Raw genomic sequence first — 11429 nt, 5'->3', positions numbered from 1 at the left:
GAGAAAGCAAATCACTGTGAGGCGCACACATTGAGCGGAAACAAGAAGCCATACATCCCATAACTTCAACTTGTAATCTACCAGCACAGCGAACAAAAAGAATGGGATATTTGTTGTATCAAAAACGTTTCGTGGGCCCTGTATCCCCATTCATGTGGCAAAGAAATTTGGGGGTCATCACAGAAGTTATGTGTGGAATGGATTTCTGCAATACTTCTGCTGAAATGGCACAAAGGAGTGACCTTTTTGTTACACCATGTGTTCATCTGAGATTAGTAGACTACTCCAGTGCTATTGCACCTAATGAAGATTTATCAGAGGACATGTTAACTGAGATGGTTGAGCAAAAATGGTTTGGTGACACAAGGAAAAATCAAAGCCTTAACGCAGGGCTGTACGTTAACTTTGTTTGCACATAGCACTGGTGCTACAGAGGTTGAAAGGTTTGTAGCAAAGGCCAAACAATGGTAGCACATGTGTAAAACGTCTGTAACATGTCTGAAAAATGCAAAAAGTGCTATAAAATACAAAACAGAGTATTAAAGAATAAAAAATTATTATTATTATTATATTTTACAGAAAACCATAAATAATTAGAAAGGTCTAAGGTTTTATTATAAATATTAAATTGTGATTTAAAAAAACTGTGACTGTAATGTCTTAATTTTGTCAGAAAATCGTATACATCCACAGAGACAGAAAAAAAGTACTATACATTTCACTACACCGCAAATCTGTCACTGTACAGAATATTATAAAATAATATAATTTCTGCCTCATTCTGTTATTTTGTGAAGCACGTCAGATCACAAAAGTAAGTTATCTCAAACACTCTTTTGTTGGACAACAGGTCTGTAAACGCTTCTCAGATGTTTGGCACATCGCTTTTGGCAGCGTTGGTCTGTTTCCACACTCAACTTGATTCTGTTGAAATCTGGTGAGTTTGTGTTGCAGATGGATGCAATGAGGCAAAATAGATCTGTTGCCATTTGTTTTTTTTGCGATCAAATGTTTATTAAAGGGAAAGGTACAACAAAATATTTCAAAGCATTTCAAAATCCCAACAAACAGTCAAAAGGAAATATGCGTATACACATAAATACTGGCCACCCATGACAACATATGGAGACCAGAAGCAATGCCGTTTGCACCATTTGAGGGGCGGCTTGCAGAGGATACAGAAGACAATCTGAGGGCTGCACAGACCAGAACCCTTACTGTAAGCCTACCATGGTTGAACAAAAAGAAATCCATTTTCTAACAACTTTTAACACATGGTGAAATTTTTCAGATCATGAAGCCAAAAATTGAGAGAATTGTTTTTCTCAATTTTATGAGTGAGTTTTAGTGATGGCACTTTGCTATATAAAGGTTTTGTTTAGAGTGATTTGTCTAAAAAATGTTATCTGCCTGGTTCTGCATTCAGTTCAGTTATTTTTCTGTTCTGTTCCTTTTTTCCGTTTCTATTGACATTGTTCTCATCCTATACAATTTATGAAACTCACTTGAAATAACACAATGTGCATCTTTGCAATGAGAAGAAAGCCATGGAAAAAATAAATGCCGTTCCTCTCTCGGCTCCCTCCTCATCCTCCCCCAGTTCCTGACAGTTCCTGGACGGGGGTTTGACTTCTCAGAAGTGGGTTTGCCAACCATATTAAAAGACGTTTTGTTAGTTTATATTTGCTTTGATAAACTTGTGCTTTTCCAAACAATAGTCAGACATGCCAAGCATTAGAATATGGTGGTCTGCCCTTTTTCTGGAGATGTTCCCACCAAGCTATGCATGTTCCCTTGGTATTCATTCCTTTCTGAAAATTGATATAAGGATAGCAAAGTTTACCATTGATGTTTTAAGTTTGTCATATCTGCTGTTACGTGTGAGCAGGGATGAGGCAGAGTGAGAATCCAAATGCAAGTACAAACATTTATTTAAAAAATTAAGATAATCCAGGAACCAGAGTATCCACAGAGAGCAGGCAGGAGAGCAACATCAGGTAACACACATACAAGAGTAACGACCGACCAACAACAACTGAAGCACAGAACTCTGCCATAATGTGACTCTGGTCAAGGGCTGGAGCCTTCACTGGACTCTGGTCAGGGGCTGGAGCCTTCACTGGACTCTGGTCAGGGGCTGGAGCCTTCACTGGGCTCGGGTCAGGGGCTGGAGCCTTCACTGGACTCTGGTCAGGGGCTGGAGCCTTCACTGGGCTCGGGTCAGGGGCTGGAGCCTTCACTGGACTCTGGTCAGGGGCTGGAGCCTTCACTGGGCTCGGGTCAGGGGCTGGAGCCTTCACTGGACTCTGGTCAGGGGCTGGAGCCTTCACTGGACTCTGGTCAGGGGCTGGAGCCTTCACTGGACTCTGGTCAGGGGCTGGAGCCTTCACTGGACTCTGGTCAGGGGCTGGACTCTTCACTGGGCTCGGGTCAGGGGCTGGAGCCATCACGGGACTCTGGTCAGGGGCTGGAGCCTTCACTAGACTCTGGTCAGGGGCTGGACTCTTCACTGGGCTCGGGTCAGGGGCTGGAGCCATCACGGGACTCTGGTCAGGGGCTGGAGCCTTCACTGGACTCTGGTCAGGGGCTAGAGCCTTCACTGGACTCTGGTCAGGGGCTGGAACCTTCACTAGACTCTGGTCAGTGGTTGGAGCCGTCCCTGGACTCTGGACAGGGGCTGGAGCCTTCACTGGACTCTGATCAGGGGCTGGAGCCTTCACTGGGCTCGGGTCAGGGGCTGGAGCCTTCACTGGGCTCGGGTCAGGGGCTGGAGCCTTCACTGGACTCTGGTCAGGGGCTGGAGCCTTCACTGGGCTCAGGTCAGGGGCTGGAGCCTTCACTGGGCTCGGGTCATGGGCTAGAGCCATCACGGGACTCTGGTCAGGGGCTGGAGCCTTCAATGGACTCTGGTCAGGGGCTGGAACCTTCACTGGACTCTGGTCAGGGGCTGGAACCTTCACTGGACTCTGGTCAGGGCCTGGAGCCATCACAGGACTCTGGTCAGGGGCTGGAGCCTTCACTGGACTCTGGTCAGGGGCTGGAGCCATCACAGGACTCTGATCAGGGGCTGGAGCCTTCACTGGGCTCGGGTCAGGGGCTGGAGCCTTCACTGGGCTCGGGTCAGGGGCTGGAGCCTTCACTGGGCTCGGGTCAGGGGCTGGAGCCTTCACTGGGCTCGGGTCAGGGGCTGGAACCTTCACTGGACTCTGGTCAGGGGCTGGAGCCTTCACTGGGCTCAAGTCAGGGGCTGGAGCCTTCACTGGGCTCGGGTCATGGGCTGGAGCCATCACGGGACTCTGGTCAGGGGCTGGAGATGTCACTAGACTCTGGTCAGTGGCTGGAGCCGTCCCTGGACTCTGGACATGGGCTGGAGCCATCGCTAGACTCTGGTCAGGGGCTGGAGCTGTTACTGGACTCTGGTCAGGGGCTGGAGCCATCACTGGACTCTGGTCAGGGCTGGAGCTGTTACTGGACTCTGGTCAGGGGCTGGAGCCATCGCTGGACTCTGGTCAGGGGCTGTAGCCATCACTGGACTCTGGTCAGGGGCTGGAGCTGTTACTGGACTCTGGTCAGGGGATGGAGCCATTGCTGGACTCTGGTCAGGGACTGGAGCCGTCCCTGGACTCTGGTCAGGGGCTGGAGCCATTCAATTCAATTCAATTCAAATGTATTTGTATAGCGCTTTTCACAATACACATTGTTTCAAAGCAGCTTTACAGAAAGTGCATTTCATAAATGTACATTGAAAAATGTTAGAAAGAGAATGTTAAAGAAAAATGTTAGAAAAAGTTAATCAATCATGTATTAATTTAGGCCATAACAACGCTGGCATTGAGTCGTCTCTTCACAGGCGTCGAGTCGTCTCATCACAGGCGTTGGGGCATCTAAAGTCTCCATGAGAGGCTGGATACAAACTGGAGCTGATGAACTAGTTACCTCAGGACTAGTGTCCCGAGATAACAACAGAAAAGCAGATGGGAAATAATTAGCATAGCTGCTGTTCAGAATATTAATGCTTTTGATCCGATTTAACTGTAGTATAAAAGGTAATTATAATGTGAATGCTTGGCTAAAGAGATGCGTCTTTAATCTAGTTTTAAACTGGGACAGCGAGTCTGAACCTCGAACAATATCAGGAAGACTATTCCAGAGTTTAGGAGCTAAATGTGAAAAAGCCCTCCCTCCTTTAGTGGACTTAGATATCCTAGGAATGACCAGAAGCCTCGAGTTTAGTGATCTTAAAGAGCCCGATGGATTGTAGGGCGATAAAAGATCAGTTAAATACACTGGAGCTAACCCATTTAGGGCTTTATAGGTCAGTAGCAATACTTTGTAATTGATACGGAAGTTAATAGGTAACCAGTGTAGAGATGATAAAATTGGTGTTATATGATCATATTTTCTTGACCTAGTAAGAACTCTAGCAGCTGCGTTTTGGACTAACTGTAGCTTGTTTATTGAGGATGCAGGACAACCAGCTAATAAAATATTACAGTAATCTAGTCTCGAGGTCATAAATGCATGAACTAACTTTTCTGCATCCAAAATAGATAGCATGTTACGTAGCTTAGCAATGTTTCTAAGGTGGAAAAATGCCGTTCTTGTAACATATGAAATATGATTTTCGAAAGACAAGTTGTGGTCTAATATAACACCCAGGTCTTTTACTGTAGTGGATAAAGTGACAGGACATCCTTCCAAGTTAAAGTTGTATTGTGAGAGGTTTTGTGGGCAGTTTTTTGGACCAATAATTAATACCTCTGTTTTATCTGAATTTAATAGCAGAAAATTACACGTCATCCAGTATTTAATATCTTCAACACACGCTGTCAGTTTAGATAGTTTAGCGTTTTCATCTGGTCGTGATGAAATATATAATTGAGTGTCATCAGCATAACAGTGGAAATTAATTCCATGCTTTCTTATAATATTACCAAGTGGCAGCATATATATTGAGAATAGCAGAGGGCCTAGCACGGATCCTTGCGGCACCCCATAGTCTACTGACGTTATCTTTGATTTTCTAGTATTTTAGACATGAATGGAAGATTTGAAATTGGTCTGTAATTTGCTAGGTTATTATTATCTAATTGTGGCTTCTTAATGAGAGGTTTTATGACTGCCAACTTGAATATTCTTGGAACATGACCTAAAGATAAAGACGAGTTAATAATATTGAGAAGAGGCTCTTCCACTACAGGTAACAACTCTTTCAGTAGTTTAGTGGGTATTGGATCTAATAAACATGTTGTTGGTTTCGATGCAATGATAAGTTTATTTAGCTCTTCCTGTCCTATAGTTGTAAAGCGGTGTAGTAATTCTTGAGGGGCGATAATTGCGGTTGAATCATAAGACATCATTAAAGATTGTAAATTTTTACAATTTTGTTTCTGATGCTTTCTATTTTCTCAGTGAAGAAATTCATAAAATCATTACTACTAAACTGTAACGGAATATTTTGTTCAGGCGATGCTTGTTTATTTGTTAGTCTAGCCACAGTGTTAAATAAAAACCTTGGATTATTTTGGTTATTTTCTATTAGTTTGCGGAGATGCTCAGCCCTGGCTGCTTTTAGGGCCTTTTTATAACGTGACATACTATCTTTCCACGCGATTCTAAAGACCTCTAAATTAGTTTGTTTCCATTTATGCTCTAAGTTATGAGTGTCTCTCTTGATAACATGTGTAGCACTGTTGTACCATGGTGCTTTAGTGTTCTCTCTAACCTTTTTTAATCTAATTGGTGCAACAATTTCTAATGTACTAGAGAAAATGGTGCTCATACTGCTAGTCATTTCCTCTAGTTCATCTGTTTGTTTGGGTTCACTTAGCAGCTGAGACAGATCAGGTAAGGTATTTGAGAATTTATCTATAGTGGTTGGAAGGATTGTTCTGCCTGGTCGATAATGTGGGCGCAACATGACAGATTTCAGCAGTACGCAGTATGCAAGTTACCTTGTAATGGTCAGTGACATCATCACTTTGCGGTATAATATCTATATCGGTTGGGTTGGTTCCATGTGATATAATTAAATCTAGTGTGTGATTAAGACGATGAGTGGGACCAGTGATGTTTTGCTTGACCCCAAAGGAATTTAATAGATCTGTAAACGCAGCCCCTAACGCATCATTTGTGTTATCTACGTGTATGTTAAAATCTCCAACAATTAATGCTTTATCGACGTTGACCAATAGATCTGAGAGAAAGTCTGCAAACTCTTTTAGGAAATCAGCATAGGGCCCTGGAGGTCTATATACAGTAGCCAAGGCTAGAGATAATACAGATTTCTTTCTTACATCTAAGAGCGTAACATTTAGCACTAGTACTTCAAATGAATTAAACCTGTGACCTGTTTTCTGGGTAACATTAAGAATATCTCTATATATTGTTGCAACACCGCCGCCACGACCAATCAGACGGGGCTCATGCTTATAACAGTATCCTGGTGGAGTAGACTCATTTAGACCGAAATAATCATTTGGCTTAAGCCAGGTTTCAGTAAGGCAAAGTACATCGAAACTATTATCTGTGACCATTTCATTTACAATAACCGCCTTAGGTGTGAGCGATCTAATGTTTAGAAGACCTAGTTTTAGAAATTGTTTTTGTATATATATATACAACCCCAAATCAGAAAAAGTTGGGACAGTATGGAAAACGCAAATAAAAAAAAAAGAAGTGATTTCTAAATTTACTTTGACTTGTATTTCATTGCAGACGATATGAACACAAAATATTTCATGTTTTGTCTGGTCAGCTTCATGTCATTTGTAAATATGCATCCTTTCCTGTCATTCAGACCTGCAACACATTTCAAAAAAAGTTGGGACAGGAGCAATTTAGGGCTAGTAATGAGGTAAAACGGTTAAATAATGATGTGATTTGAAACAGGTGATGTCAACAGGTGATTGTAATTATTGATAAAAATTATTGAAATGTTTAAAAAAAAATGTTCCTCAAAGAAAGATAGGAAGAGATTTGGATATTTCACATTCAACAGTGCATAACATAATTAAAAGATTCAAGGAATCTGGAGGAATTTCAGTGCGTAAAGGACAAGGGCGCAAGCCTAAGCTGAACAACCGTGATCTCCGATCCCTCAGGCGGCACTGCATCAAGAATCGTCATTCATCTAGAAGCCATATCACCACATGGGCTCAGGACTACTTTGGCAAACCTTTGTCAAGTACCACAATACGTAGTTACATCCACAAATGCCAATTAAAACTGTACTGCGCCAAAAGGAAGCCCTATGTTAAAGGGCATATTGCAGGTTAGAGACTCCAGTGAGTCAATGTATAGAAAAATAATGTAGGAACTAGATTTTCTTTAAAATATACTTTAAAATACACTATTAAGGCTTTTGGAGTACATGTTTCCACTGTGTGATGGTTCATCCCAGATGCCTCGAGCCCAGAGAAGTCGACGGCGCTTCTGGACACTGTTAAAGGGCATATTGCAGGTCAAAATTTTTTCGAGATTAATATATAACCTTGTATGAAAATACCATATGAAAAGGTAGTGCAGGATTTAAAATGTTTTAAAAAGACATAAGAGCACAAATTTAGTAGATAAAGTGGCCATTTCGTTGGCCGCTTGGAAAAAGCGTTTTTTTTCAACATCGCGTCATATTCCGTCACGAGAGGGAGTGGTTCGCCGAGCTCTGCGTTGGCTCAGTGCAGAATAGGTTGGTATTCAGTAGAGTCTGTGTATTTTCGGTAGTTTTTCTATTCCAATTTATCATTGTCATGGTAAATTATTATCCAGCCTGTCAGGGCATCGAGTCCACAGGTTTCCTAAGAAAAAAAAGTTAGGAATTCTGCATGGTGGCATTTTGTGCAGGTGAAGAAACAGGACTTCCCTTCATGCATCTGCTTCAAAACACGCGGTGGTGTGTATAGTGCTTTAGACCGGAGGATTATCATTCCGGCGATATGATGGAGTCAAACATTGTTTTTGTGAGAAAATTTTACTTCTGCATCTAAAAATGCCAAAACCGGACGTGACATAACGAGAGGGAGTGCGGTGAATCTCAACGATAGGAAAACAATGGATCGCAATGACAGCTCGGACGCTGAGGACATTATAAATGTTTATTAATACTCATATGGCAGACCACAGCCATACAATTATGACACACAATTAGGGACAGACCAGGATTAGACAGAACAACGATTACAGGAGACAGATTGAGTATTTATGTGAGGAGAAACAGTGGAGAACAGCGGCAGGTGTCTCGGAGAGAGACCAGTGTTAGCTATAAAGCTAGCTAATGATATGAACAACACTGTGCTCAGATCACAACACTGTACTGATTATTATCATGTATCAGGCAATAGCAAAGCTGGTAACGTTATTGTCATCTAGTAAGTTATTGATTTACTTACTAATAACAGAAACTTATAGGCTTTGACCATCAGGAAAAGTCACACTCGTTAATATCCGTCCACACTAAAGGCTAAACGTTATGTGATATAACGTTAGCGGTTTCTCATCACGACTGATTTGGTAACTTACAAGACTCACGCCACGGTGCACAGTTCACGTTTTCTCCGAGCTACATCTCTGACGGATGCGGGACCGTCACATCTCCCGCCGGATCCGGGACCGTCACATCTCCCGCCGGATCCGGGACCGTCACATCTCCCGCCGGATGCGGGACCGTCACATCTCCCGCCGGATGCGGGACCGTCACATCTCCCGCCGGATGCGGGACCGTCACATCTCCCGCCGAATGCGGGACCGTCACATCTCCCGCCGGATGCGGGACCGTCACATCTCCCGCCGGATCCGGGACCGTCACATCTCCCGCCGGATGCGGGACCGTCACATCTCCCGCCGGATGCGGGACCGTCACATCTCCCGCCGGATGCGGGACCGTCACATCTCCCGCCGGATCCGGGACCGTCACATCTCCCGCCGGATGCGGGACCGTCACATCTCCCGCCGGATCCGGGACCGTCACATCTCCCGCCGGATGCGGGACCGTCACATCTCCCGCCGGATGCGGGACCGTCACATCTCCCGCCGGATCCGGGACCGTCACATCTCCCGCCGGATGCGGGACCGTCACATCTCCCGCCGGATGCGGGACCGTCACATCTCCCGCCGGATGCGGGACCGTCACATTTCCCGCCGGATCCGGGACGTCACATCTCCCGCCGGATGCGGGACCGTCACATCTCCCGCCGGATGCGGGACCGTCACATCTCCCGCCGGATGCGGGACCGTCACATCTCCCGCCGGATGCGGGACCGTCACATCTCCCGATCCGGGACCGTCACATCTCCCGATCCGGGACCGTCACATCTCCCGCCGGATGCGGGACCGTCACATCTCCCGCCGGATGCGGGACCGTCACATTTCCCGCCGGATCCGGGACCGTCACATCTCCCGCCGGATCCGGGACCGTCACATCTCCCGCCGGATGCGGGACCGTCACATCTCCCGCCGGATGCGGGACCGTCACATTTCCCGCCGGATCCGGGACGTCACATCTCCCGCCGGATGCGGGACCGTCACATCTCCCGCCGGATGCGGGACCGTCACATCTCCCGCCGGATCCGGGACCGTCACATCTCCCGCCGGCCGCCGAACCACAGACAGCACGTTGTGTTATTGTGTTTATCCTTTATTCATTAATTCTGTATTATGGGTTTATTTCGTGCCGATTCACCGTTAGTGTGAGGATGTATATGACGTTATGAGTATGCATTTGAGTGAACTTGAATGTGCATACATGGCATGAATAAAATATCACATAATTCAGAACTTTTTTTCGAAAAAGTGTGAGACTGTATTCATTTGTGTTAATGTACATACTTTGTATTCATTAATGTAAACACGACGGCAAAGAAGCATCGCGTGTGGATGTTTATTCATCCTTAGGCTACACACGAGCCGCGCCGAAAGCACATGCTAGAAATAGAACCGATGCGACACGCAAGATTGTTGGAAGCGTTTCCAGGCAAAATAGAATAGGAAAAGCTGTTTGTCATTTTGACACGAATACATATTAATAAATGACATTTTTATGTTTGAAAGTCTCTTTGACATAAATGCAGATATAATTGTAATTAAATTTTTTTTATATAATATCGATTTTCAAATATTGCACCTGCCAATGCAGAACAAAATATTTTGTAGCCTATTCGGCCGTCAATACTGCCGAGTGCTGACGTTGTCTTTGCTGTATGCTATATATTTATATAAATATTTATTTATATATTTTATGTTTAACATGAAGTATAGGCCTTCCACTACGTCACCTAGCAGCAGCGGCGCCGCGTCAGACACGCTTCTGGTGTGCAAAGACACAGAAAACGCAACACGCTGCTGAAACGCAACAGAAACGCCACGCTTGCAGTGTGTAGCCGGTCTACAGATAGAAAACGCCACGCTCACGTCACGCAAGCCAGTGTGTAGCCGGCCTTACATGAGTATAACAATGTTTGACTCCATCATATCGCCGGGATGATAATCCTTCGGTCTAAAGCACTATACACACCACCGTGTGTTTTGAAGCAGATGCGTGAAGGGAAGTCCTGTTTCTTCACCTGCACAAAACGCCACCATGCAGAATTCCTAACTTTTTTTTCTTAGGAAACCTGTGGACTCGATGCCCTGACAGGCTGGATAATAATTTACCATGACAATGATAAATTGGAATAGAAAAACTACCGAAAATACACAGACTCTACTGAATACCAACCTATTCTGCACTGAGCCAATGCAGAGCTCGGCGAACCACTCCCTCTCGTGACGGAATATGACGCGATGTTGAAAAAAAAACGCTTTTTCCAAGCGGCCAACGAAATGGCCACTTTATCTACTAAATTTGTGCTCTTATGTCTTTTTAAAACATTTTAAATCCTGCACTACCTTTTCATATGGTATTTTCATACAAGGTTATATATTAATCTCGAATTTTTTTTTACCTGCAATATGCCCTTTAACAGTGTCCAGAAGCGCCGTCGACTTCTCTGGGCTCGAGGCATCTGGGATGAACCATCACACAGTGGAAACATGTACTGTGGTCAGATGAATCAGTATTTGAGGTATTTTTTGGGAGGAATGGACGCCGTGTGCTCCAGACCAAAGAAGAAAAGGATCATCCAGACTGTTACCAGCAACAAGTCCAAAAGCCAGGGTGTGTCATGGTATGGGGTTGTGTCAGTGCCCTTGGCAAAGGTAACTTGCACTTCTGTGAAGGCACCATTAATGCTGAAAAGTACATCGAGATTTTGGAGCATTATATGCTGCCTTCAAGAAGACATCTTTTCCAGGGACGTCCATGCATATTTCAACAAGACGATGCAAAACCACATTCTGCACACATTCTGCAGTCCTGGCTGTGGAGGAAGAGGGTTCGGGTACTTGACTGGCCTGCCTCAGTCCCGACCTGTCTCCAATAGAGAATGTGTGGAAGA

This window comes from Gobio gobio (assembly GCF_949357685.1).
Source record: "Gobio gobio genome assembly, chromosome: 7".
In the NCBI taxonomy this organism is placed as follows: Eukaryota; Metazoa; Chordata; class Actinopteri; order Cypriniformes; family Gobionidae; genus Gobio; species Gobio gobio.
Note: the sequence above shows the minus strand (reverse complement) of the source record.